Source organism: Macrotis lagotis, chromosome 3 (assembly GCF_037893015.1).
Source record: "Macrotis lagotis isolate mMagLag1 chromosome 3, bilby.v1.9.chrom.fasta, whole genome shotgun sequence".
In the NCBI taxonomy this organism is placed as follows: domain Eukaryota; kingdom Metazoa; phylum Chordata; class Mammalia; order Peramelemorphia; family Peramelidae; genus Macrotis; species Macrotis lagotis.
In genome coordinates this window covers 16,052-43,655 of record NC_133660.1, presented here as the reverse complement: position 1 = coordinate 43,655, position 27,604 = coordinate 16,052, and the positions used below count along the sequence as shown (strand labels likewise).

General features: G+C 42.9%; 1 long non-coding RNA gene across 1 annotated transcript; it reads left to right on the top strand.

The window, feature by feature from the left end:
- Positions 1 to 3,979: 3,979 nt before the first annotated feature.
- LOC141517225 (uncharacterized) lies at positions 3,980 to 9,601 on the top strand. Its single transcript, XR_012476808.1, has 2 exons — positions 3,980 to 4,086; positions 8,683 to 9,601. It is a non-coding gene; the product is annotated as an uncharacterized LOC141517225 (long non-coding RNA).
- Positions 9,602 to 27,604: the final 18,003 nt, after the last annotated feature.

Sequence of the window (27,604 nt, the reverse complement as noted above, 5' to 3'; positions counted from 1 at the left end):
AGTTGTCCCAGCCACTGGGACAGTCACTAGTCTGGGGAGGAGAAAAGCTGGAAATGTGGTTTCTTGGGCTTGGGGGCTCCCAGGTTATATGTATGTGTGTGGGGGGGGACAAAAGAAGTCTGCAGACCTAGCTCCAGAATTCCTCATTCCTCACCTATGGGTCCCTCTTGGACTGGAGGTTCACCCCCCTCCCTTTGCAGCCAGCTTCTCTGATTTAAGTCTCATGGCCAAATTGCTCAGACCTTGGGGGCTCTCCTTCCTTCTGGTACCCCTTGATACTTGCCAAGGATCTCTTACTCCATTTCTTTTTTTATTTGCTTTGTTTTTGCAAGGCAGTGGGGTTAATGGACTTACCCAAGGTCACACAGCTAGGCGATTATGACGTGTCTGAGGTCGTATTTGAACTCAGGTCCTCCTGGCCACAAGGTCAGTGTTCTATCCATTGTTCCACCGCGTTGCCCCCTCTAACTCCATTTCTAACAGGTTCTTGCTTCTAGGGTCAAGATCCATGTTTGGGAGCTGTTCTGCGGCAGGAACGAAAGCCCTCAAAGCAGAAGAAATCTTTGTGGAAACATGTTCTCCCCTCTCTGCCTCACCAGACCTCACTCTTGTCTCCTGGTCTCTGGTTGACTCCACTGGGTGATTTCATCTCTCTGATTCTAGAGTCATATCTGTACAGGAAGTGGAGAGAGTCTTGGCCCTTCTCTGGTCTCTGAGCTGAGATGGGGGGAGGTCCAGGGTTTGTGGGCGAGCCACCCTTTTACCTCAGGCCAGGCTGTGTTTGGAAAGAGTCTCCTGAACTAAATAGCACTTTGGGGTCTGTTTTTCCAGGGCCCTCCTTGTTAGGAGGAGCCCTTTACCTACCCGCACCTGGAGTCCACAGCAGCTGACCCACAAGACTCCTGCCCTCTGGTCCAGCATGCCTACTCATTTCTGTCAGACATAGACCTGCCAGTTTCTCTGGGACCTAGAATCAGCTTATAGCCTCCTCCCATGGTTGAAGCTCTTCTCCAGCACTGCCACCATGCCCTTTTCAATAGCCTGGCCACGTGGGTACCTGGTTATGCCCTGGCCAGGTTCTCTCTTGCCCATTTCTGGAGCCCCCTTGAGCTCTTGCTCCCCTACCTGAGCCCTCTCCTGCTCCCAAAGTAGAAAATCCTGGATACCTCCTTTGTATTGGCGTGTTTTGGAGATCAGGTTTTTCCCCTTAGCCCATTGTGACCATCCTGAAGGCGGGGATGCTTAGATTTTTGTCTCCCTATGCCCAGATGCCCTCTCTCTTCCTTATATGGGGGGCACTGGGAAGCTGCTCTCTTCCCAACCCTGGGGTAGCTGCTAACAAGTCACCATAGCAGCTTGTTGGTAAGTGCTTGCTTTTGTCTCCCCCAAGCCCCCTTCGAGGGTGAATTTTGGAGGTGGGCTGTCAGTTCTTGTGAGCCCAGGACTCAACTTGGCCCTTTACCCAGCTTCCCCTTCCGGGCAGGGGAGGAGCCGAGTGAACCCCAGTCTTAACTAAGGAATCTGCTTTCTGTCCTAGGCTTCTGCTCTTCTCCCCTAGAAGGTGCCATAGCCTCGAAGGAAGGCAGCCTGGTCCCTTTCTACTCTGGGTTGAGATAACTAAATTGCCCTGGACTCTCTGTATCACCCTCTTTCCTGCCTCCATTTCCCCTACAATAAATACAGGAGTTGGGGCAGGAAAATTCTTACTTGGGGTGAAGATAGGAAAGAGGTTGGAGGGGGTGCTGCCAGGAGGAGCCTCTGGAAAGGAAATGGAGTTAGAGATCCTTGGCAAGGACCAAAGGTCACCACAGCGAAGGGGCACCCTCAAGCTCTTAGCAGCTTGGGTGATGCCCTCTTCTTGGCCTCAGTTTCCTTCCTCTGTCAAATGAGGGTCTGAGACTAGACAGTCCTGGAGTCACTCATTTCCCCTTTGTCTGTATAATTTCCATTTTAGTCAAGTAAGTCGTGTTCATTTGAGCGTCCATCTCTAACAACCAATAGGCTTTGAAACACATTTTATCATTCTTTCCCACAGTCTAATTATCCTTAGGTTTTCCCCACCCCCTCAACCTCTCACCTAACCACGTTCAGAGCCTTGCTCTGGTCATAAATGTTTTCAGAGGGTAGAAAATTGGTAAAACTCATCCATGCTTTGAAAAACTCTCACACTTTCTGTATTCTCGTGGGTGCTCCAGAGCCCCAAACCCCCTCTGCCAAGGAAGGGCATGGAGGTGGGTCTCTTCCGATAGTCCAATTCTATATTGAGATGGCAGAACAAGGGATTTTATCTTTTGGACTTTATTATTCCTAAACTGATTCTGTGGGATGGGGGAGGAGATGCTCTGCCTCCTCTGAGATCACACGTCGGAGCAGAAGGTGGAGCCTCCAGTGGGTCTCTGGGGACCCTGGGTGGGGCCCAGAACCTAGCTCTCTGGTATGTGGCTAGAGGGTTATGGTATCAAAGCTATCTCTAGTCAGCTCCAAATCACTATTGATGAGAAGGGCAAAGTAAAAGAGCTGCAGAGAAGCACACCACACTTATCAGAGTGACAATATGACTATAAAGGGAAATGGATCAATGCAGAACCTACATTAGGTTGCTTTCTATGGGGGGGGGGGGAACGGGGAGAGGATGGAAGAAAAACATGAAATCGAAAACCTTGTAAAAAATGATGGTTGAATTCTATCTTTGCATATAGTGGGAAAAAATAAATGAATTAAAATACTTTTGTGATGCCTAGAGAAGTCATTGGGGAAGAAAAACACAATATTCCGACCCAAAATAAAGAACGCTTTGCGGGGGGGAGACGGAGACGGAGGGGGAGAGAGAGAGAGAGAGAGAGAGAGAGAGAGAGAGAGAGAGAGAGAGAGAGAGGAAATCCCTGAGTGGCAGGCTTTAGATCTAAAATCGTGGGCCAAGTGCCCACACTCAGTGCCCAATCCAGGGAAATTGGCAACGGAGAATTTTGAGATCTTGGAATAGGACAGAAATGGGGTAAGGGTCAGAACCCCGGAACCCCGGCCCTCTGGTCGACTTCCTCGGTCGAGACACGGTGGAGGGGTTCCGCCACGCCACGGCGGAAAGCACTGGTCGACCACCCGGTCGTCCGTAGGGGGGAAAGCGCGACGGGAGGCCCGTCCTCCTTCCCCCCTAGAAGCCCCCTCCTCCTCCGAGGGTGTGGGAAAGATGGGAAAGTTGGGTCAATGAGGTCGGAGGAAGCCCCTGGGGGACCCGGGACCTCCAGCGTGCCTGCTTGCCCACCTGAAGGCCGACTGCGACGACCGACAGAGGGGGTGCGCGAGGGAGCCCGGCCGTTACAGCCGGGGGCTCCTAACGCCAGGCCCCTTACACCCCTCTTCCTCGGGCCGACGGGGGTGGGGCCCTTCGCGGAGGAAGGAGAAGAGACCCCTGTCGAGCGGACGGAGAGAGACAGCACGTTGGAGTCGGTGGATACAAGCTTGTGTCAGGGGCTGACTTTGACTAGATCGCAGCGAGGGGACTGTTCTGCTACGCACGAAACCCCGACCCACAAGCAGGTCGTCTGCGAATGATTTAGCACCAGGTGCCCCACGATGCGCTGCGCTGCGCTGCGCTCCGGGCGAGAGGCGGCCCCCCTTCACGGCCGCTCTCTGCCCCCGGCACGAACGGCCCTCCGCTAGGCGAGGGGAGAGGGCGCGGGCCCGGCCATCCGTGGCCCGCCGAGGCTCCTCGGCGCTGCGGTATCGTCATATCTAGGGGGGAGTCTGACTTCGAGGCGTTCCTTCAGCATGGCATAGATGGTAGCTTCGCCCCATTGGCTCCTGAGCCAAGCGCATACACCACAGGTCTGAACCTGCGGGTCCTCTGGAACTGAGCAGGGTTGCTATGGCGACAAGCCCTCATCCGTTGGGGAAAACGAAGCTGTCTCACGAGGGTCTACAGCCAGCTCACGTTTCCCATGCGCGTGGGTGAACGATCCAACGCTGGGTGAGTTCTGCTTCACAGAGATCTGAAGAGCCGCCACCGAAGGGTCGCTATGAGCGCTTGGCCGCCACAAGAGTTATCCCTGCGGTAACTTTTCTGATACCTCCTGCTTAACCCCAAAGGTCAGAAGGATCGTGAGGCCCCGCTTTCACGGTCTGTATTCATCCTGAAAATCAAGATCAAGTGAGCTTTTGCTCTTCTGCTCCACGGGAGGTTTCTGTCCTCCCTGAGCTTGCCTTAGGACGCCTGCGTTACGGTTTGACAGGTGTACCGCCTCAGTCCAACTCCCCACCCGACGCTGTCCCCGGAGCGGGTCGCGCCAGAAGCGAGAGCCCCTGGGGGCTCGGGGCTCGCCCCCCCCACTCACCGGGTCAGTGAAAGAACGATCAGAGTAGTGGTATTTCACCGGCGGCCCGCACCGGCCCGGGGGTGGACCCGCCGACCCGGGGGACCCCTCGCCGGGATCCCGGGACGGGACCCCGGGGGCCTCCCACTTACTGTACACCTCTCATGTCTCTTCACCGTGCCAGACTAGAGTCCAGCTCCACAGGGTCTCCTTCCCCCGTTGATGCCGCCAAGCCCGGTCCCTTGGCTGTGCTTTCGAGCCACAGTCGGCAGGGCCAGTGGGAATCCCGCATCCGTTCGTGCGCCTCCCTGATCAGAGGGCGAGGCGCTTGGCTGCCCTCAGAGAGTCATCGTGCTCCCGCCTTCAGCCGCGCTTCACTGAAGCTGGGGTCATCCACGGGAAGGGCCCGGCTCGCGTCCAGAGCCGCCGCCGCCGCCGGCCCCCGGTTCCCTGGCACCCGCCCCCGCCTGGACGCCCCGCGACTCGGAACCCCCTGGCATCGGTTCCCCGCGGTGGCGGGGGGGCAGAGGAGCGAGGGGGGGGCGGGAGTCGAGCGATGCACCGCTAAGAGCTGTCCGAGATTATCCCGTTTCGGGAAAGCGGGCTCACGGGTGAGGGGAACGGGCTCCACAGGCGTCCGGGGAGCAGAACGCGACGCGGGGAGGTGGGGGGCCCCGGGCCCCGCAACGAGGTCGACAAGACGGGAAGGAAGCGGACGGGGCTGCGGGGGGTCTAGGGTCTGCTGGAGAAGACAGGCGGCTCCGAGGACGGCCGGAGCCGGCGACCACCCCAGAACTCCGCCCCGAAGGAGGTGACAGGCAGGCAGAGAAGCCTTCTGACCCCAGCGCGGAAAGGGCGAGGGGCCAAACCGCGAGCGGGAACGCGCCCCCCCCCCCACGAGAGGACCGCCACGCGGGGGGGCTAGGCGACCTGACCGAACCAAAAAGCGTCACCCCCAAACTTTTCCCCCTCTCGGGCGGGAGATCGGTGGGAGCCGCACGACCGTCACGGGCGGAGGGCACAGGGGAGGGCAGAGGGGACGACTGCCGCGAGCCAGAGAAGGCCCCTCCACGCCACCCACGCGAGCACGCTCGAAGCCTGGCGGAGACCCCCAACCTTAGCCACGGGGCCGAGAGGATCAGAGAACTAGGACGCAGCGGCGGGGCGACCCGGCGAGAACTCGCAAGGAGTAACAGCACACGCGCGGCCCCCGTGGGTGCGCGGCCCCCAGGCACTCCGGAAAGCCCTCGCGAGCTTCCACGCACCTTCTGAAAGGCAGAGGAGCCACACGGCCTTCTCGCCCCAACGGGGGTGAGGAGCAAAGGGAGCCCGGGAGCCGACGCCCACCGACCACGGGCACCTCGAATCTTACCCGGGCGAGCCCGACCACGGGCACGCATCGCGAGAAGGCAGCGGCAGGGGGGGAAGAGCGAGTCAGCCAAGCCGATCGCGTCACGCGAGGCGGCAACGGCGACACGCGAACTCCGCCACCCCCTGACAGAGTCGGCCCTGAGAGCAGGGCCCGGTCCGCTACAACAGGGCCGGAACCTCCCTCGCCCCCCTCCTCCACGGCCCATGGGTGGGAGGGGAAAGCCCGGAACAAGTCGTCATCGACTGCCCCACGGCCCTCCCTCGCGGGACCAGGGTCACCACATCGATCGGAGGAAAGCGCCCACGGAGCGGGAGGCAACCCCAAAGCGCGGAACGCCGCCGGGAACGACGGCCACACCGCAACCACGACCGAGGAGCCGCGGATTTCAGACCGGCCAAGGCTCCGGGCCAAGGCCGTGGGCAGAGCGGGAAAGCTACCTGCCCGTGCCAGGGCTCGCCAGGAGGCGCGGGATCCTCCGGCTCGGTCTCTCATCGCCAACAGTGAGCAGAGCACCGCGCCCTGATCGTCTGCAGGCGCAAGCGTGCCCCGATCCCCCCCCTCCCGCAAACCACGCGTCCAGAGACCGGGGGAAGATCAGGATGTGGCGCCGAGGCCGCGGAAGTCCTCCCGGCGTCGCCTCAGCATTCTTCACCCCATAGGACTTCCAGACTCCCAGCAGCTCCGCGGAACAAACGGGGCTACCGCTTCGGCCGCCGGGGTGCCCCACCCCGCCCACAACCCGCCAGGAGCCCCGGAAGGGGGACGTTACGGCGTCCCTTCCGACGCGGCTCCTCCAGAGACCAGGTCCGAGTTTTCGCCCTTCTTTCCTCCTCTCTTCTCAGCAGATCTTTTAACACTATTGAGCCATCCCTGAAGGAATGGGGCACAACAATATATTCAGCGGAGGGGCGCAGAACGATTATAAACCATCGGGCACATAAAAAGCCAGGGGGCCCTTGCTTGCATTATTGGAAAAGTAAATTGTAAACCGAATGTTATTTTCTTTTACTGTTTTTTTTTTGGAGTGATTTTCAATAGACTTTCTTGGAGGGGGGTTGGTTGGTTTTCTTTTCGGCAGTTGTGCCAAAGGCGTCTATGTCAATATGTTGTTTTTCAAATTACACGTTATTCAGCCCCTCCCCAATTAAGGAGAATACCCTCAACACCCAATTCTTTGCCAATTCCTAAAGGGCTGCTTTGAACATTTTGCAACATGTGGGATTTTCCCCTTAGTATTGTATTGCTGGGTCAAAGGGTCAAACTGGTGTTATTACTCTTTGAGCAGAGTTCCAAATTGCTCTCCAGAATGGCTGAATCAGTTCCCACCTCCACCAATAGTGCATTACTTTCCTGACCCTCCCACAACTTCACCAACTTTGCTGGGGTTTTTTATAGGATTCTATCTAGCATGAATTTCTTCATTTGAAAACTGCCTGTTCATTTTTATCTTATAAGGAGGGCTGTATAAATACTTTGAAGAGTTTGGCATAAACGCCTTGCAACTACGAAGGCTATTCTAGCGAAGTCATGTGTGATGCTACAAACCGCAGCATCCGGTGCATTGCTTTCATGCCGCAATCCTACAGATCAAATTATTTTTTACTTTTCATATACATATACATGTCTAACTCCCTCATTGAATAATCTTCTCTGAAGCCTAATTTGTAAGTCATTTCCTTTATTGCCACCCATTTAAACAATTCTGTGTTTTGTCTCACCAGAACTGCGTGTATTGCTATTTTTCCTTTTTCTTCCTCTTTTGCTTGGTAAAAGTTATTACGCTCTTTCTCATTTCATGTAAAACAGAAAGTGTTTCAAGCAATGTTGTTTGGCGAATTACCCAAATTGTCTTCAATACTTTGTTCAAATAGATCACAATAGTATTTGTCCAATATAACCCCGATTCCTTAATGTGTTCTATGTTGGACTTTGGTCACTCTTCTCTAGGCTATCATTTTATAAGGAGAGCTGAATGAATCCTTTGAAGAGTTCGGCATCTACGAATGATATTCTAGAGAAGTCATGTGCGATGCTAAGAACTGCAGCATTCTGTGTGGCGCTTTCATGGCTCAATGCAATAAATCAAACCATTTTACACTTTTCATATAGATATACACATTCAACTCCTTCAATTAGTAGTATTCTCTGATTCCTAGTTCTTTGATGCCTAATTTATAAGTAATTTCCTTTATTGTCAGGTTGTGTTTTAATCCTTGAAGTTTTAACACTTATGCGTTTTTCCCCCCAAAATCTACGGGTATTGCTATTTCTCCCTTTTCTACCTCTTTTGCTTGGTCAACGTGATTACGCTCTTTCTCATTTTATGTAAAAGAAAAAATGTTCAAGCAGTTTTGGTTGACAAATTAACCAAATTGGCCTAAATTACTTATTTCAATTGGAGCACAATAGTATTTGCTTCCTACAAACATGATTCCTAAATGTGTTCTACATTGGACTTTGGTCACTCTTCTCTATGCTATCATCTTATAAGGAGAGCTGTATAAATACTTTGAAGAGTTCAGCATAAACACCCTGCATCCATGAAGGACATTCTAGTGAAGTCATGTGTGATGCTACGAACCACAGCATCCGGTACATCGCTTTCATGCCGAAATCCTACAGATCAAATCATTTTTCACTTTTCATATACATATCCATATCTAACTCCCTCAATGAATAGTCTTCTCTGATTCCTAGTTCTTTGAAGCCTAATTTGTAAGTCATTTCCTTTATTGCCACCCATTTAAACAGTTATGTGTTTTGTTTCACTAAAACTGCGTGTATTGCTATTTTTCCTTTTTCTTCCTCTTTTTGTTTGGTAAAAGTTATTACGCTCTTTCTCATTTCATGTAAAACAGAAAGTGTTTCAAGTAGTGTTGTTTGGCGAATTACCCAAATTGTCTTCAATTACTTTGTTCAAATAGAGCATAATAGTATTTGTCTAATATAACCACGATTCCTTAATGTGTTCTGTGTTGGACTTTGGTCACTCTTCTCTAGGCTATCACCTTATAAGGAGAGCTGAATGAATCCTTTGAAGAGTTCGGCATAAACACCCTGCATCTACAAAAGATATTCTACTGAAGTCACTTGAGATGCTAAGAACAGCAGCTTCCTGTGTGTTGCTTTCATGCCACAATCCTACAGTTCAAATCATTTCTCACTTTTCATATAAGATGGATCATTTCTGGTTTTGAATACAAATTCTCACTGTTACACAAACACCGTAAAGCTGCTTAATGAATGCATGTATTCAATGACATGACTCTCAAGCAAGATTGAAGCCTAATGTCTAATGAATGATTTTTTGGTATATTTATCCTAGACCTTTGATCTCCTTTCTTTCCTAAAATCATAAAGGAAGCAATAAGAAAAACACAAAGAATTGATGGTCAGTGACTGCCTTACCTCAAGGTTTTGAGTCTAGAGTGATTTGAATTAGTATGTAGAGTGTCTTCTTCTGATCATACTAGAGTTGTGACATAGTACATATAAGACCTATTATAACAAATTTCCCTTTCCAATATTCCCCCAAAACCCCAAAATGTGGATTCTTTGGTTTATCCCCATTGTTATTGTTCAGCCCGTTTTTCAGGCAAGTCCTAATTTTTGTGACCCACTTTGGGGTTTTGTTGGCAAATAATTGAGTTTTGCCATTTCCTTCTCCAACTCATTTCACAGATGAGGATACTGATGCTAACAGGATAAAGTGACTTGCCTAGGGTCACACAGTCAGTAGGTGTCTGAAACCAGATTTGGACTCAAGAAAAGGAATCTTTCTGACTTCTGGCTATGTATTCTATTCACTGTGCCATTTAGCTGTCCATATTCTTTCATACCATCATGTTATAAGCTAATTTGTCTCATTTAATGTGAGCAAAATGGCTCACAAAAGAACTAAAGGTTTTTTTTCATGACCTAGAGTATTTAAATTTTTTTAAATTTAATGCAAAGAGGTTAAGAGACTTCCCCAAGGTCACACAGCCAGACAATTATTATGTGTCTGAGACTGAATTTGAACTCAGGTCTTCTTGACTTCAGGGCCAGTTCTCTAGCCATGGTGCCACCTAGTTGCCCCCAACTTAGAGGATTAGCAACAATGACTTTTCAAAACTAACATGTTTTGTAACTGTGTATTGGGATAAGTGGAAGGAATATGTAATCAATAATTTGTTAGATGAAATTTATTCAAGTGCTTAATACAACCCATATTCTAGGATCTGAAAGTTCTGTATTACCTTGTCTTTTGAGAAGTTTCTTTAGCCAACTTTAAATTGAAAAAAAATTTCTTTATAAAAACTGACATCTCTGCTTACCTGATAGGGATAATTTTTCAAGTTAATAATGTCATCAAGAGCCAGGTACCATGCCAGTTCAACATGAGGGTGCATGACTGCTAAGTGTGAGAAGTTAGAATGTAAAGATAATGACAATAATTAGTTAATGGAGAGGGGGAATCAGTATTGATTCAATAGGTTCATATTTCATGGTCTACAAGCACCAAGCAGATTATGTTTGACCATGATGACCTCTTTTAAATGCCCTGTTTATATTGACCTAGATACCATTCAGTGATGATGACCTAGCCATGATTGTGTACTAAGATGGAAGAGAAAGAAGAAAAGAGTGGACAAATAAATGGGTTTGACTTAATTATATTAATTAGGTCTTCAGTGATGCTGAATAATAGTTTTCCTGGAGGATAAATGTTAAAGTGTAAGATTTATTAAATTAATTTCTGATTAATGATGTGAAAGCATATTTCCTTATTTACCGTACCCAAAGATTCTTGTTAGTTGTAATCTGGTAAAGCCTAGGGACACCTCAGAACTGATTCTGTTTCGAAAATACACAAAATAAGACATATAAGATGATGAAAAATGTAACCTATTGAAATGTAGTTACCAAAATGCTAAAAAAAAAATTATTGATTAAGAATGATTAAGTCATTCAGGTGAAAAACCCTTGCTCTAAGATTATATCTGCTCCTTACAAAGAATTAGAAAATGCTGCTCTCTGCATCCAGAATATCACAAAACAAGAAGTCAGTAGAGCTAAGATGTGAAAAGACCTATCCAGTTTAACTGAATTCAGAACCATTTTATTCAGACATGTTTCTTACTATTTGGAAATAAGTTATATTTGGGATTGAACAAGGAGAGTATTTTTACAAAAATGATTTTATAGCTGAGCTATGTTCAATTGAGGTACTGAACTTTAAGATTTCTATCAACACTTGTATCTTTGGGGAGGCATTATGCATAAGAACCTTTACAAAGTCACACTTTCCAAAACTTTGTAAAGAATGTCCTTTTCCCCTCCCAATGGGAATTTACCTATAGTCAGGAGTTTTGACTTCTTCCCCCCCCCCCCCCTATCATTCATGTGATGACTCGTGGCCACAGGATTCAGATTAGCTAAAGATTAAAAAAAGCTTAAGAAAAATAAGTTGTGATAGCAGGAAAAGTCGTCTGTTGTCTCCATTTTTACAAATCAATCTCTTTGAACCTCAGCTCTCTAACCCAGTGATGATGATGATGATGATGATGATGATGACAGTGATGAGGAAAAGAAAGAAGAGGAAGATAATATTATCACTCTTCCTTTATCACAAGATAGCATCATAAACACAATGGAACCTAATTCATTACAACATTTAAATCTTGCTGTTTTGAATATTCATTCAAATCCCTTCATATTGATTGTATAGGTAAGGACTGGCACCCCCCATCTGTTTTTCTAAGTGTTTTCTCTACATACTTAAACTATTGTTTTGGCTTTCCTTGCTCCTAAAGTACACAACTCTCTACTTCTCCAGACACCACTTCCTTTTCTTTTTTTTTAATTGTCATTATTCAATGGCATAATGAAAAATAGCTGTACACCCAAATGATGATGGCAAAGAAATAAGAACTAATTTAAAATCCCTTCAATTCTTATGATTGTGAAAATATTCTTTTATCTGAAAGAAATAGTTTGTAGACATGATCCCAAGTTCTGATTTTTCATTGAGCAATATTTCAGTTACAAATTTTTAGTAGTCACTTTTAGTTAATAAAGATTTCTTTTAAAATCTCATTGGTTCTGTATTTCCCCTGAAAACCTCACTAGAAAGATTGTCTTCCTTTATTATTTTCTCTTTGAAGTATACATTATTTCACACTAAAATATTTTCTGATATTGTGACATTATATGTGAAGGTTATATGAATTTTCTTGTAATGTATAATATTAAGGTCTGTGGTTATACCATGTCCTTGGCTGCATTGTAGGGAATGAGCTCATCAATCTCTGAATCCTTGAATATCCAAGGTTATTATTTGCTTTAAGAGTCTGTTTCAGTTTTCAAATCAAAGTTAAGGGGGAAAAAACTCTCAGTGATTTCAGTGACAAGTCATTTCAGGCCTCTGAGCCTGTCAGACGACCATGATGAAGGAACTCTCTGGATCATTTCCAAAGAGAGCTCCTGGAGATTTACAGGTAAGATGGGGACAAAGTTTAAAACCACAGTAAGAGCAGAAATAGAAAGCTTTGGATATAGGAATCATTGACACCATCTGCCATTGTCATGAGATGAATCAAACATCCTAATTAAGTATAAAGTAAGGGAAATATTTAAATATGAAAAATAACCCCACAGACTTACTAAAATTAATTAAGGTAATAGAGAAGAATCAACTGTAACAAAATATAGTTCCTTATTAAGTCAACAAATATTTATTACCTACTATGTACTAAGCACTATGCTAAGTTCTGGGAAGGAAAAGAAAGGTCAAAGACAATCCTTGCTCACAACCTAATGGGAGATACTCAAAAAACTAGGGATAAACAAGACATTTACTGAATAACCTGAGGATAATCAAAAAGAGAAGGCACCAGTATTAAATGGGATTGGGAAAACCTTTTTGTGGAAGGTGAAATTTTAATTGGAACTTGAAGGAAGGCAGGGTATCTCGGAGGCTGAGGTGAGGAGAGAGAGAATTCCAGACATGAGATCCAGGCAATTAAAATAAATGGAGTCAGAAGAGAGATTGTTTTGTATGAGAACAGGTCAGTAACAGAGGATCAGAGCATATGGAGAAAAGGAAGGTGGGAAAAGTCTGGAAAGGTACGTGTGGGAGCAGGATTAGGAGGGCTTTAAATACTAAACAGAGAATTTTATATTTGTCTTGGAGGTATAATAAGGAACCACTGAAGTTTATTAAAGGAGAGGGAAGCTTAAGATTAGTTTGATGACTTCTCTGTGGCCTTTTGAATAGTGTTTCAGGGCAAACTTTTTAAAATTAATTTTTATTAAAGATATTATTTGAGTTTTGCGATTTCCCCCCCAATCTTACTCCCCCCCCCCCACGGAAGGCAATCTGTCAGTCTTTGCTTTGTTTCCATTTTGTACCTTGATCCAAATTGGGTGCAATGAGAGAGAAATAATATCCTTAGAGAATAGACAAGAAGTCTAAGAGGTAACAAGATCAGACAATAAGATATCTGCTTTTTTCTAAATTAAAGGGAATAGTCCCTGAACTTTGTTCACTCCACAGCTCCTTAACTGGATACAGATGGCACTCTCCTTTGCAGACAACCCAAAATTGTTCCTGATTGTTGCACTGGTGGAATGAGCAAGTCCCTCAAGGTTGAGCATCACTCCCATGTTGCTGTTAGGGTATACAGTGTTTTTCTGGTTCTGCTCATCTCACTCAGCATCAGTTCATGCAAATCCCTCCAGGCTTCTCAGGGCAAACTGTTTGAGAATAATTCATGTCTAGACTAAACAAATATTTTATAGTTTAGATGAAAAAAAGAAACAAATGAAAGCAAAAAGGAGTTGAAGATCTTGCAAACAGTAGCTAAAAAAGAGAGGAATGGCCTAAAGAAAAAGTGGGTGACCTGAGAATGGAAAATTCAAGAAAAGGAAACTCTGCCTTTGTCCCCAGTGATATGCTCAAGGGCTGAGCTAAGGAGAATCCATACTGGCTGTAGTGTTTAAAGATTCTTCTCCAAACATTTGGAGATCCCCAAAGATTCATTTATTATTGGGATAAAATGGATGACCTCACCATGCCTTTTTCCTGGGACCTGCTTGGAAGCAATGTTTGGGTTGGTGAGCATTCTGCGAACAATCACTATATAATACATGAGGCAAGACTTCTCAACAAGGACTAGACCCCTATAAAACCCATCTCAGTTTTCTTTCCCAGAAAATGAACTATCCCAGACACTTGAATGTAGGGATGATGATGATGATGATGATGATGATCCCAGCTAGGGAAGAGTGACGTGGCAGGTTTGACAAGAATCCCTTGACTTCTTTTTTATCTAGGCAGCCAGGTGGTACAGTAGAGCATTGATCAATGAATCAGGAAGACCTGAGTTTCATGATCCTGGACAAGTCACTTAACCTTTCCCTTAGTTACCTCATTTATAAAATGTGGATTAATAATAGTAGTTACTTTCCAGGGTTTTTATGAGGACAAAATGACATATTTTAAAGTGCTTAGCAAAACTTAAAACATTATATAATGGCTATTATTATTGTTCTCTAAATGTCTCAGATTGCCCCTTACCCCAGCAGTCATTTGATAACAATCTTTGCCATCTCCAGTCCTACTCCCTTCTCTTTCTCCCCTTCCCCAGCTTCTTACTCCCATTTACTTGGCTCATCCTTGACCAGTCATTGTATAATCTGCTCTGGACCCAGCTCTGGACCTTGGCCACCTATGGGTTAGGAGACGCCTGGGGGTGTGAACCCGCCCACATGGGTGCTGGGAACGCCCCAGTAACAGGAGTGGCTCCGCCCATGAGGGAGGAACAGGGGAGGAGCTCGGGGGAGGAACAGAAGACTAGATAAGGGAGGGGACTGGGGAAGAGGAGAGGCTTTTTTCACTGCTATGTAAGGAATAAAGACCTGCTTGTTAGACTGCAACCGGGTGTTCTGTCCAGTTATTGCCCTCCTTCCCCAAAGGAGGGTCCGTGCGTCCGAAGACCCACGGGTCCGTGACGTGCGAAGACCGGGGAAAGGTATGTATCCAGGCGAAGGCTCGGGATAGGTCCCAGAGCAGCTGGCGGCCCAAACAGGGACCAAGGGAATTTCCGCCTGGCCTCCCTTAACGGGGAGAAGAGCTGGACAGCCTCAGATTAACTTGAGATTAATCTGGGATGAAGTTATGGGGCAGGGAATGGGTTTTTCCCTGATTAGACCCGAAGAAAAGGCAGTTCTAGCTTGTCAGTTATATAAATTAGGCAAGCAGCATCAATTTAAGCCACATATTAAGCAGTGCCGTGAATTTGTAGATAAGGTGTGGGAGTTCTCCCCTTGGTTAGAACATTCAGGGATTACCAAAGAGAACTGGGAGACAGTTGGGCAACAGTTGGCTTCTTTTGATGAGTCATGCCCTGGAATCCTAACTCACCAGGACTTCTCCTTTTATTCTCTCATAAATACAATGTTACAGGGGGGTCCTCGTCCCTGTGGGCGAGAAACAATTGGCACACAAGTGGGAGAATCATTAGGAGAATCTTCTGAGGAGGAGGGTTGTAATAATCCTCCTCCGATTTATCCTTGGGCAGAACTTAGAGAAACTTATAAGAAACATAATAAATATGGAGTTGGGGAAGAAGAAGGAGGAAGTAGCTATTTGGAGGACAGAGCAAGAGCTAGGAAGAATATGGAGGAAGTTAGAATCAGGGTTGTGGCGCAGCAGAAATTAAGACCCAGGACTGTGGCGCAGCAAAAATTGAGAAAGGAGGAAGTGTTTAGGCCACTTAATGTCATCTACCACCCCTATTTTGGGGGTGGGAGGCCACCAAGGGGCTAGAAAAGCAGAGCGTCATTTAAGATGGAGTTATGAAGGACAAAGTGGTTTTATTCATCCCTTAAAGATTACGGGACTAGGCTCTGCCCTGTGGGGTAGAGATCTGTTACATCAGTTACAATTGTATCTTACCACCCCTGAACATTTGGCAACAAACTCCTAGGGGCTACTGTTATGGTGAGCTGCCCAAAGATTACTTGGAGGAGTGATAACCCTGTGTGGGTGGAACAGTGGCCCCTTTCTACGGAGAAGCTCACCGCATTAAAAGATAGTAGTTTGAAACATTAGGTTAGGAAAAATTTTCTTGTTCTGAGGTAAGCCAGCATAGAAATTATTAGCATATACAGGATTTTAAAATATTTTTAACAACTTTTTTTCCTGTTAATTGATGAACTTGCCTAATTCATCATGAAAATTCTTCAATCATCCTGTATCAATAAGTACTTTATTATGTTTTTTGGTTATTTGCTATTTTACTGTTACTGATACAGCATGTCCAAAGCATCTAGAAAACAGCATTATATAAGAAAACAAAGTTATCCAATTCCTTGTTTTTTTTCCCCAGAGGATAGGAAAAGATCAGAATGCAAATTTAGACTAGAATAGAACCAGACCAGTGCTCCACCATTTGCCCTGTTTGTTCAACCCTTGGTAGGACTCTGATTTTATGAATCCTTTTCAGATTTGCCTTGGCATAAAATAATACTGTCACATAGCAATCACGTTTATAGAATTACTGTACCTCTAGGGCTTGTGAAGGCTAAGACTTATTTTGGCAAAATCACCCAGAAAATGTTATTTCCAAAACAGGTTTTGGACCTTTCAAAAACAAGAGCTTTATCTGGGTGCTATCAAATCCAACTTAGAAGTCATTCTAACTAGCTGAATTCTCTTTTTATAAACATTTTCTACCTTCCTAAACTAATCTCTCACTATTTGAGCAGTTTTTTTTTCATATATTTGCTAAGTCAACCTTTCATATTTTTGTATCTGCAATATATAATCAAAGAGTGCTACTTTATTCTTAAATTAAAGTGGTTCTGTTGCTACTGTCCTATGGAAGGGGAAGTGTGTCTACTGTGGTAGCAAGCATTCACCCTCATTTTTTGGGGGGGGGATGAGTCATAGTTTTTACAGCCTAGCTGTTGCACTTTATGCTTTAAATTTTATAGCTGTCTTTAGATATAAAGGTCACAAATGTTTTTTTTTCTATATCTCAGTGAATATATGTGTACCTCTATGGTTCCATCACAACTTCCATAATATCTGTAGAGAAAATGAGTTCCATGAATTATGGCACTATACCTGTGATGATCCAGTCAGGGGAATCATTGAGATTTCTTTCAAGAACTGTGAAACTAATACATCTAACTATTTTTGGAGATAAATATTTTCAACACAAATCATCTCTACACAATTATTTGATTAAATTTATAATTTTACCCTATAGATTTAAAACATCTCAAAGGTTTTGTTATGTTTTGATTTCATCTAATCTGAAAGAAATGGATTGTTTTATATTATTAAATTGCTTTAGAAAAAAAAATTTCAAAGCCTGTCAATCAGGTATCAGTTTACTGTATTACCTCAGGGAATGGCCAATAGTCCAACTATGTGCCAAGCATATGTTGCAGCTATTGTCACTGGGAAACCTTCAGTACAGTCTGAGGATATGCTTCAGAATCTGCATAGTTCAATGTTTACTCCTCCTGATAACTGAGGACTTCAAAGGAAAATTAGCAACCACAGTCCTGAGTTTCCCAACTCAGCAGGGTGAGAAGAGTGAAGTCTTTAGAGCCCCCCCTGCCCCCACCATCCAGGATCTGCTCCCCTGGGGTCAGTGCAGGCCACTTGGTCAGAGCTCCCATTCAGCCCATCTCCTGAGTCTGCAGAAAGAAACCCTGTAAGTGCTTCAGCCTGCCCCTCAGCATTTGTTTTTCTTCCTGAGAAGATTTGGTCATTTGTGCCCAGAGATGCTCTGTCCTTGACTGTAGTTCCCTTCAAGGAGAGGGAGCTTCAATTCTCCAGAGGAGAGTAAGTTGCCCTCACCTGGCTCATGACCTTGGGCAGGGCTATTCCAGGACCCTAGCCCACATTCTCCATCTTCACATATGAATGTGGGTTGTGCAATGGCTCCCCAAGGCTCACTTGGGCACTGCTGCCTTGTTCTCATGGCTACTAAGCAAGCCACGGAGCTAGAAGAATTAACAAAAGAAATGCCCCTTGGGTAAATATGGGCTTCAAGTGGCTCCTCATAAGATACAAGATACTAGCCCTTATCAATACCTTGGTCACACCCTTAGTGAAGGGAGGGCATCTAGAATACCCCCAAAGGTGAATTTAGAGAAATGTAGTACCCTTAATGATTTCCAGAAACTTATTGGTTCCATACAATGGATACGTTCTACAGTTCCTATTCCTGATGATTTGATGTATCCTCTTTACGATATCCTGAAAGGAGATTCCACATTGACCTCACCCCGGTATTGGACCCCACAAGCCAAAGAGGCCATGACACAGATTTTGTCCAGGTGTCATGAGTCTATAGTTCAATTTGATCCTGAGCAACCTATATTTGCTACCATTTTAAATCAAAGGTCACATATTGGTTGTCTCTATCAAAAGAATGGCAATATTTCCAGAGAAGTAAAAGAAGCATCCCTTGTAAATTTACGATGCTGGCCAATTTATTCCTAGCTATGTCTGATCATTGTCTTTGTATGTTTGGAAAATATCCTGTTTTAAATATTTGTGCTTCTGAAGGTGCTCTTTGTTATTTTACTGACTCTATCCCTGAATGGGCTGATAGCACATCTTTTAACCTGTTTTTCCACTTGTGGAGTTCCTACAGCCATAAAAACAGATAATGGCCCTGCATATTCTTCCAAGGCGTTTGCAAACTTTTGTCAAGAATTTTCCATTTTACACAAAACTGGAATTCCATATAATCCCACTGGTCAGGCCATAGTTGAACGTGCTAACCGCACCCTTAAAACCCTCCTCATTAAACAAAAAGGGGGAGTCAGTGGTCGTGGCCGCCTTATATATACACAATTAGCACAGGCCGTATACACCATGAATTTTCTTCAATTGAGAGATGATGGTACCTCCCCAGCTTTGCGTTTTTTCGCAGGAACTTCACGAACACTCCACACACACGCAACTAGCCATCCCTCTCCCTGCCCAATAGGCAACCGAGTACTGTGGAAAAGCCCAGATGGCCAATGGCATGGCCCAGGCTCGGTAATTATAAATGGACAAGGGTATCTTTGTATTCAACCAGATCCAAATCCGGATGGCAAAGAAATGGAGAAACCAGTTTGGGCTCCAACCAAGTGGGTCAGAGACCTCGGAGCAAAAGCGTGAGGTGATTGATCTTGCTTTCAATATCATAAATTTTGCTTTCTCACTTTATGAGGAATTCCAAATTCAGGATCTTTACCAACGACAAGGATATTTGGCATCTGTATTGCAGAACTTCTTGACCCAGCAATCATCCATGTGGACCACCCAAAATCATATAAATTGGGCACTTCAAAAGGAAATAGATGCTTTGGCCCCTGTAGTAGTTTACATTGGGAATGAGCTTGCTTACCATGAATTGATAACCCAAATTCCTTGTCACTATAGATATAAACCATTGTGTGTCACTCCATTACAGGTAAATCTTACCAACTCTTCTTTTGTTGGTTCATGGCTTTGGATATGGGCTGCATTACAGGGTGCACTACTATCTCATAATGCTTCATCAGACATTCATCAGTTAGCCTTATTGCTTCAAGAACTGAGAAATATTTCGACTGATTTTTCAAATCATCAAACTGCTGCCTTTAATATTGCTAATTATCTCAAGCATTTACAATTTTTACAGTGGTTATTCAGCTGGATAGGTCCTGTTGCCATATTATTTCTCCTTTGTATTTTTGGCCCCTTCTTGATACGATTTTTAATATCCCTAATGAAGACTGCCTTGATCAACATCAAGGCAGATACCATGTCTCTTATTCATCGCACTCCTCGTTCAGCACCAATATAAATATTTATTATCCACCGTTTTGCATCTCATCTTTCCTGGTGAAAGCGACTTCAGGCAGCGCTTTCTCTAAGGATTGAGGCCTTCTGCCAGAACTGTCCTATATTACTGCAAAATAGGAAGAAGAATGCACATCACCAGTGCTTGTACTTATAACTACATTTTTTGTGTGCTAGAATGGTTAATATTATATTTTATAGTTATTTAAGAATGCATTCAAATTTTATATTAATTGGTTATTTAAAAATTCTTAATAAATTTATATAAGAGGTTCCTCAAGACATTCTAATTGATTCTAAAAGTTATTTTTTCTTGACCGGTCTTATGTGTAGTTAAACTTCAATGAGACATTTTCACATCTCTCTACTGGCCTGGAGGGATAGGAAAATGTTCCTATATTCTGGGATTGATGCCGGCCAGGGCATCAATCACAGCTTGGTTAAAAATGATTGTTTTCTGTGAGTTCGTACATATGTCTGTGTATGTGTGCTTAATTCAGATCTGAAATAATTTTATTATTATAGGATATTAAGACTATGATTATTTCTATCCTGCCTCTTTTGCTACATATGCTTGCTGCAAAAATACGCTATCAAAGGCTGACCCTCGTGCTCTTCTCCAGAATCCCAGAGAACGACCAAAAATGGACACTACCCCTGTCTAAACAAAAAGGGGGAATTGCTCTGGACCCAGCTCTGGACCTTGGCCACCTATGGGTTAGGAGACGCCTGGGTGTGTGAACCCGCCCACATGGGTGCTGGGAACGCCCCAGTAACAGGAGTGGCTCCGCCCATGAGGGAGGAACAGGGGAGGAGCTCGGGGGAGGAACAGAAGACTAGATAAGGGAGGGGACTGGGGAAGAGGAGAGGCTTTTTTCACTGCTATGTAAGGAATAAAGACCTGCTTGTTAGACTGCAACCGGGTGTTCTGTCCAGTTATTGCCCTCCTTCCCCAAAGGAGGGTCCGTGCGTCCGAAGACCCACGGGTCCGTGACGTGCGAAGACCGGGGAAAGGTATGTATCCAGGCGAAGGCTCGGGATAGGTCCCAGAGCAATAATCAAAGAGTATCATCATGCTGTTTAGCATGGCCTTTTCTAGGAAAAAGGTCACCTGTAAGGAAATCATTCAACTTCAAAGATCTTGTAGTAACAACTGTGATACAATATCTTGTGCCTGTTTTTCACAAAGACAATTATTCTCTCTTATGAAAAGGTCAATAGGCAGAAACATTTAACCAATTAACCACTTTCTGAGATGTGCACTATTTTTCTTGAAAAGATTTGGGGACTTCCCTTAGAAGAAGCAGGGAATTCATTGGTTTTTCAAAAAAAAAAACAGTCTGAGAATTCAATCTAGTGTTTATTAAAGGAGAAAAAAATACTTGAGGGTAGACCTAAGAGATCTGCCTACTTAAAATGATCATTCTACCATTTTGATCTTAATTCTGTCACTCTTGTTAAGGACTTTCTGAGGAAAAAAGCCAAGCCATATTGGCCTCTGATTGAGATGAATGAGTTCCTTAGTGGAGTCAACATTTTATTAGTGTCTGCTAGCTGCTATTCCCTAAGGCAGATTTGTTATAAACTAAAGTTTAAAGTTACTACCCATTGGGAAAAAATAGGGTTCCCAGTATCTGTAGAGTCCCCTCCCTCAGAGACTCTAGGAAAGAAAAGGAAAGCCTAGTAAAAACATGCAATTGATCTGGCTTGGGAAGACAGCTTCCAGGAGCCAAATAGTGCTAGTATGACTTATTTCTTCTTAGAAAATAGCCTAAAAAAATCAGAGCAGGTGTTGGAATTTTCATCTGAGGAAAGAAATAATCAAACAACTAATTCATCTAGAAAATGGTATGGAAGAAAGCCAGGGGACAGTATTTAGGCAATCTTGTTTTCAGAATTTTTAATTTAAATTTATTTTTATTAAAGATATTACTTGAGTTTTACAGTTTTTCCCCCAATCTTGCTTCCCTCCCCCCAAGAAAGCACTCTGTCAGTCTTTACTTTGTTTCCATGTTGTACCTTGATCCAAATTGGGTGTGATGAGAGAGAAATCATATCCTTAAAGAGAAGTCTAAGAGGTAACAAGATCAGACAAGCTATCTGTTTTTTTTCTAAATTAAAGGGAATAGTCCTTGCACTTCGTTCAAACTCCACAGCTCCTTATCTGGATACAAATGGTACTCTTTTGCAGACAGCCCAAAATTGTTCCCGATTGTTGCACTGATGGAATGAGGAAGTCCTTCAAGGTTGAACATCACTCCCATGTTGCTGTTAGGGTGTACAGTGTTTTTCTGATTCTGCTCATCTCACTCAGCATCAGTTCATGCAAATCCCTCCAGGTTTCCCTGAAATCCCATCCCTCCTGGTGTCTAATAAAACAATAGTGTTCCATGACATACATATACCACAGTTTGCTAAGCCATTCCCCAATTGGACATTTACTGGATTTCCAATTCTTGGCCACCACAAACAGGGCTGCTATAAATATTTTTGTACCGGTAATTCTTTTACCCTTTTTCCTCATCTCTTCAGGGTATAGACCCAGTAGTGGTATTGCTGGGTCAAAGGGTATGCACATTTTTGTTTCCCTTTGGGCATAGTTCCAAATAGCTCTTCAGAAGGGTTGGATGAGTTCACAGCTCCACCAACAGTGTAATAGTGTCCCAGATTTCCCACATCCCTTCCAACAATGATCATTATTCTTCCTGGTCATACTGGCCAATCTGAGAGGTATGAGGTGGTACCTTAGAGAAGCTTTAATTTGCATTTCTTTAATGATTTAGAGCATTTTTCATATGGCTATGCATTACTTTGATCTTCTCATCTGTAAATTGTCTTTGCATATCCTTTGACCATTTGTCAATTGGGGAATGGCTTTTTGTTTTAAAAATATGACTCAGTTCTCTGTATATTTTAGAAATGAGTCCTTTGTCAGAATCATTAGTTGTAAAGATTGTTTCCCAATTTACTACATTTCTTTTGATCTTGGTTACAGTGGTTTATCTATGCAAAAGCTTTTTAATTTAACGTAATCAAAATCATCTAATTGGTTTTTGGTGATGTTCTCCAATTCTTCCTTAGTCATAAACAGTTCCCCTTTCCATAGATCTGAGTATTTGATCTTCTAATTTGCTTATAGTATTGTATTGTATGTCTGTGTCCTGTAACCATTTGGATCTTATCTTGGTAAAGGGTGTGAGGTGTTGGTCTAATCTGAGTTTCTTCCATACTAACTTCTGATTATCCTAGCAATTTTTATCAAAGAGGGAGTTTTTATCCCACTGGCCAGACTCTGGGTTTATAAAACAGCAGATTACTATAATCATCTCCTGCTTTTACACCTAGTCTATTCCACTGGTCCACCACTCTATTTCTTAGCCAATACCAAACAGTTTTGATGACTGATGCTTTATAATATAATTTTAGATTGGGTAGGGCTAAGCTACCTTCTTTTGCACTTTTTTTTAATTAAGCTCCTGGCAATTCTTGACATTTTATTTCTCCATATGAATTTACTTACAGTTTTTTTCTAACTTGTTAAAGTAATTTTTTGGAATTTTGATTGGTAGGGCACTAAACAGATAGTTTAGTTTTGGTAGAATTTTCATTTTTATTATATTAGCTCTACCTATCCATGAGCAGTTGATATTTGCCCAGTTATTTAAATGTAATTTAATTTGTGTGAGAATTGTTTTATAATTGTTTTCAAAAAGATTCTGAGTCTGTCTTGGCAAATAGACTCCCAAATATTTTATATTGTCTGAGGTTACTTTGAATGGGATTTCTCTTTCTAGCTCTTCCTGCTGTTTCTTGCTAGACATATATAGAAAAGTTGAGGATTTATGAGGGTTTATTTTATAACCTCCAACTTTGCTAAAATTGCTAATTGTTTCCAGTAGTTTTTAAGATGATTTCTTGGGATTCTCTAGGTAGACCATCATGTCATCTGCAAAGAGTGAGAGTTTTGTCTCTTCCTTCCCAATTCTAATTCCTTTAATTTCTTTTTCTTCTCTAATTGCTGCTGCTAACATTTCTAATACATTATTGAATAGTAGTGGTGATAATGGGCAACCTTGTTTCACCCCTGTTCTTATTGGGAATGCCTCTAGCCTCTCCCCATTGAATATAATGCTTCTTTATGGTTACAAATAGATACTGCTAATTATTCTAAGGAACAGTCCATTTATTCCTACACTCTCTAGTGTTTTTAATAGGAGTGGATGCTGTAGTTTGTCAAAGGCTTTTTCAGCATCTATTGATATGATCATATGATTTCGGATAGGCTTTTTGTTGATATAATTGAGTATACTAACAGTTTTCCTAATATTGAACCAGCCCTACATTCCTGGAATAAATTCTACTTGATCATAATGTATTATCCTAGTGATGACTTGTAATCATTTTGCTAAGATTTTATTTAGGATTTTTGCATCTATATTCATCAGGGAAATAGGTCTATAATTTTCTTTCTCTGTTTTAACTCTTCCTGGTTTAGGTAACAGTACCATATTGGTTTCATAGAAAGAGTTAGGCAGAGTTCCATCTTTCCCTATTTTTCCAAAGAGTTTATATAGGATTGGAACCAATTGTTCCTTAAATGTTTGGTAGAATTCACTTGTGAATCCATCAGACCCTGGAGATTTTTTTTAGGGGGTTCAGTAATGGCTTGTTGAATTTCTTTTTCTGAGATAGGGTTCTTTAGGTATTTAATCTCTTCTTCATTCAACCTGGGCAACTTATATTTTTGTAAATATTCATCCATTTCACTTAGATTATCAAATTTATTGGCATAGAGTTGGGAAAAATAATTTCAAATTATTTAATTTCCTCTTCATTGGTGGTGAGTTCACCTTTTTCATTTATGATACTAGCAATTTGGTTTTCTTCTTTCTATTTTTTAAATCAAATTGACCAGAGGTTTATCAATTTTATTGGTTTTTTCATAATACCAACTTTTGGTTTTATTTATTAATTCAATAGGTTTTGCTTTCAATTTTATTAATTTCTTCTTTAATTTTTAGAATTTCTAATTTTGTATTTAATTGGGGAATTTTGATTTTTTCTTTCTCTAATTTTATTAGTTGCATGCTTAGTTCATTGATTTCCTCTTTCTCCAATTTATTCATATAAGCATTTAGAGCTATAATATATCCTCTGAGAGTTGGTTTGAATGAATCCCTTAGGTTTTGGTATTCATTATTATCATTATCTAGGATAAAATGGTTAATTCTTTCTATAATTTGTTTTTTGGTCCACTCATTTTTTAAAATGAAGTTATTCAGTTTCCAATTTGTTCTTGGTCTATATCTCCTTGGTTCAGTATTGAATATGACTTTTATTGCATTGTGATCTGAGAAAGATGTATTCACTATTTTTGCCTTTCTGCAGTTGATTATTAGGTTTTTATGTCCTAGTACATGGTCAATTTTTGTATAAGTTCCATGTACTGCAGAGAAAAAGGTATATTCCTTTCTATCCCCATTCGGTTTCCTCCAATTAGTCTACCATATCTAATTTTTCTAACAATCTATTTAGCTCCCTAATTTCTTTCTTGTTTGTTTTATGATTTGATTTATCTAGATCTGATAGTGGGAGGTTGAGGTCTACCACTAGTAGAGTTTTGCTGTCTGTGTCTCCCTGTAGTTCTTTCAGCTTCTCCTCTACGAATTTGGGTGCTGTCCCACTGGTTGCACATATATTCAATATTGAAATGACTTTATTGTCTATGGTACCTTTTAGGAGGATAAAGTTTCCTTCCTTATCTCTTTTAACACTATGTATTTTTGCTGCTGCTTTGTCTGAGATAAGGATTGTTACCCCTGCTTATTTTACTTCAGCTTTAGCAAAATATATTTTGCTCCAACCTTTTACCTTTATATGTATCTCTCTGCTTCAAATGAGTTTCTTGTAAGCAGCATATTTTAGGATTCTGGTTTTTAATCCACTCTGCTATTTGCTTACGTTTTAAGGGAGAGTTCATCCCATTCACATTCAAGTTTATGATTGCTAATTCTTTATTGCCCTCCGTGCTATCTTCCCTCTGTTTGTATTTTCCCCTTTTCCCCCCTTTTATCCATATTCCCCAGTCTTTTGTTTCTGAAAACCACCCCCTTCAGCCCCTTCAGTGTGTTTGCCCTCCTATATCACACCCTCCCCTTTCTTTCCCCTTTCCCTTTTTCCCTTTTCCCTTCCCTTCCTTTTGTTATTTCCCCTTATTTCTCCCACTCCCCTTCCCTTTCTCCACCCCCCCTCCCCTTTTCCCCTTTTAATACTTGAAAGGTTAGATGTTTTATAAGTTAACTGAGTATGTGTAGGTTGACTTTAAGCCAAGTCTGATGAGAAGAAAATTCAGGTGTTTCTCCTCTGCTCCCTTGTTCCCCATTATTATCATAGGTTTTTTGGTACCTCTTAGTGTAACGAGATTTACCCCATTCAATCCCCTCCCTCCTCCAGTCTCTTTCCTTTCCCCCTTTTTAGCGAGGTAGTGTTTTTTTTGAGATCATTTTATCTAAGTCATAGAAAATTCTGAGTGTCTGTCCCTTCTAGTTCTGTATATTCTATCGAATAGAGTCAAAATTCCTGAGAGTTATTAGAGTCTTTCTCCCAAGTGGGTTTAATGCCAGTTACATCCCATTAGATAGTAGTCTCATGGATAGGTCATGAATGTCCATCATTTCTGGCTAGGTGTATTCTCTCTGTTTAAATTACATTTCTCAAGGTTTATGAGAATCTCTCTCCCCCACCCCCATGCTCGTATATAGCAAGTTTCAACTTACTGGATTGCATTTTTTTTCTTTTACCGCCCCCCTCTTTTTTTACCTTTTCATGTGTCTCTTGAACCTCCTGTTTGATATGCAAATTTTCTGTTTAGCTCTGGTCTTTTCATCAGAAATTTTTGGAATTCTTCCATTTCGTTAAATGTCCATCTTTGTGCCTGGAAGAGAAGGCTCAGCTTTTTGAGGAAAGTAGATGCTTGGCTGCATTCCAAGCTCACTTGCTCTTTGAAATATCTCATTCCAGGCCCTTCAATCCCTTAAGGTTGATGCAGCCAGGTCCTGCGTGATCCTTACTGTGGCTCTTTGATATTTAAATTTTTTCTTTCTGGCTGCTTGCAGGAGTTTCTCTTTCATCTGTTAGTTCTGCAGTTTGACCACAACATTCCTTGGTGTTTTCATTTTAGGTTTTTTTCCTGGTGGGGATTGATGTACTCTTTCAATAACTACTTTGCCCTCCGATTCCATGATATCAGGGCAGTTTTCCAGCACTAGATACTGTAATATTAAGTCCAGGCTTTTTTTCTCTTCAATGTTTTCAGGAAGTCCTATAATTTTCAGGTTGTCCCTTCTTGATCTATTCTCGAGGTCAGTAGTTTTGTTGATGAGGTATTTTACATTTGCTTCTATTTTTTCTATTTTTTGATTTTGTTTAACTGACTCTTGCTGTCTCATGGAGTCATTAATTTCTCTAGACTCCATTCTTTTTTGCGGGGAGGAGTTTTCTTCATTAACCTTTTTCAACTCCTTTTCTAATTGGTCAATTCTACTTTTGAAAGAGTTTTCCATTTGAGCAATCGAGGTATTGAGAGAATTAATTTCTTTTTGCATTTGCTCATTTGAGGATCTGAGAGAATTATTCTCATTTTGTAATTGTCCATTTGATGATCTGAGAGATTTATTCTCCTTTTGTGTTTGTCCAATTGTACTTTCTAAGGTTTTGTTTTCTTGTTGCAAGGTATTAATTGTCTCTCCCAAATTTTTAAGCTCCTTCCTTATTTCTTCAAGGAAGTCTTTCTGTGCTGGAGACCAGATTGTATTCTCCTCAGAGGTTCCAGGTCTCTCTGAGTTGGGGTATTTCCCTTCCAGGAATTTTTTCTATGGATCCACCTTTTTGCTGACCCTTCTTTTTTATGCTAAGACCTTGAGTTGGGGGGGAGCTGGTTCACCTGGGCTTGGGATCGCTAAACACTTTACTGAGTGCTGTTTCTCTGGCTGGCCAGTAGGAGGTGCTGGTTGCCCTCTCTGGAGTGTCTGTGACCTTGGTTGGGAGGCCTTCTCCCTTTGCCAGAAGGCAGGAGTTGGAACT